Genomic DNA, 2,144 nt, shown 5'->3' with positions numbered 1-2,144 from the left:
TTTAACTAGAGATTTGAAAGACACTACTGACTATGTGCATCATTAAAAGCTACAGTGGCATTAAGAAGAATGGGAATTCCAGACCACTTCCTTATGCTTGTGCTTGGAACCTGCGCGCCGATCAAGAGGAAGCTGTTTGAACAGAAGAAGGGACTATCATCTATACGCTGAGCAGAGAATCCAGGAAGTTGAAAAATACATGGTCTCAGAAGTGGAGAAAGGCAGATGACACAACCACGCTAGCTAAATTTGAGGGGCATTTAAAACACAGGCTGGTGAAAGTTAAAGACTTCAACCTTCGGTATGGATTGCAACTCAAAGAAAACAAAATCCTCATAACTAGTCAGTAGACGATATCTTGATATATGGAGAAAGGATGGACGTTATCAAGGATTTCATTTTGCTTGGATCTACAATCAGTGCTCATGGAAGCAGCAGTCAAAGGATCAAAAGATGCATTTCATTGGGTAAATCTTCTGCAAAAGACTTCTTTAAAGTATCAAAGGGAATGGAGACAGCGGTTATGAGCTATGTAAAATATGAAAATACTAACAATGTATCATTTATCCAGGGGTCACGAGGGTGGGGGGAGGGAACAAAGAGGAGCTGACACCAAGGGCTCAATCGAAAGAAACTGTCTAGAAAATAATGATGGCAACCGATGTACAAATATGCTTGATACGACTGATGTATGAATTGTTATAAGAGCTGTCAGAGTCCCCAATAACATGATATTTTAATAATAATAAAAGATTTACAGATTCAGAAACAAACCAAAAAAAAAAAAGTATCAAGGAGCTAAGATGTTCCTGACCCAAGTCAAGTTATTTTCAATGGCCTCCTGGGCATGTGAAGGTTGAACAGTGTATGAGGAAGACTGAGAAAGAATCTATGCGCTTGAACTACGGTGCTGGTGACGAATATCTAGAGTACGATGGACTGCTAAAAGAGCAAACTAATCTGTCTGGGAGGGATGACAGCCAGAGTGCTCCTTGGAAGTGAGGATTTGGGATGTGCTATCAGGAAATACCAACCTCTTGGAAAGGACTTCGTGCTTGGTAGCGGGTCAGTGAAAGGAGGACGGTCCTCCAGAGGCTGGCCGGCAACAGTAGTTCAACCGTGACTGCAAACGAAGCACTGTATGCGAGGACGGGACGGCTCGAGCGGTGGGCAGTGTTCCCTTTTGTCGCAATTAGGGTCTCTGTGAGTTGGACCCCACTTCATGGCACCTAACAATACCAACCGATTGAGGTCCCTGGTGATGCAAACAGTTAACACACTTAGCTGCAACGTGAAAGGTTGCAGGATCAGAGCCACCAAGAGGAACCTTGGGGGTAAAGACCTGGCAACTTATTTCAAAATAATCAGCTATTGAAAACCCTATGAAGCACAGTTATATACTAGCCCTAGGAGTTGGAAATGATTCGATGGCAACGAGTTACTTCCAAACTGGATAGACCATACATTCTTACTGGAAAGTTCTGTTTCCACACAGACAAGATTATAAACTGTGCCATGAAAGGCAGCCCTAAGACCCCAAACTTCCAAGGTTCTTGGTTGTCGGCTATCTCCTTGATAACCCATTTTCCAAACACCCTTGGCCATCAAGTCAATTCCAACTCAGAGCGGGCCTGTGGGTCAGAGCTGAGAGCTCCAAATGCTTGCTGAGGCCGCAAAGCTCTGTGGAAACAGCCCTGCTCATCTTTCTCCCACAGAGCAACTGGTGGGTTAGCAGCTCAATTATTTACCCAATATGCTCCTGTTTTTACCATAAGAGGTGTATAAAAATTATGTGTGACCCCCTGAGGTGCTAGAAAACATTCCCTTGGCATTTAGCTGGGGTCATGAGACAGTTGAGTGTTAAGATCGCCAATAATGATGCCAAAGGAGTCCTAGGTATCTGGTGGGCATTTTTCAGCCTCAGACAAGTTGTTTTATCTTTAGAGTACCTGTTTGGATCAGGAAAATGGGAGTGATAATAGCTGCTTTTTCACATGCCTCTCTCTCTGTGAATCAATGAAAGAATGCACTTGAAGATTTTACCATGGAGTCAAGTGTACAATAAGTGTTCGAATAAATGTTAGAAGCTACTGCTATTATTCTTAGTCTATTCAAAACAAAATGACATATTGTATTGGGCAAAT

This window comes from Echinops telfairi, unplaced genomic scaffold (assembly GCF_000313985.2).
Source record: "Echinops telfairi isolate 266 unplaced genomic scaffold, ASM31398v2 ScPeMD7_7457;HRSCAF=8495, whole genome shotgun sequence".
Taxonomy (NCBI): domain Eukaryota; kingdom Metazoa; phylum Chordata; class Mammalia; order Afrosoricida; family Tenrecidae; genus Echinops; species Echinops telfairi.
This window is presented reverse-complemented; position numbering follows the sequence as displayed.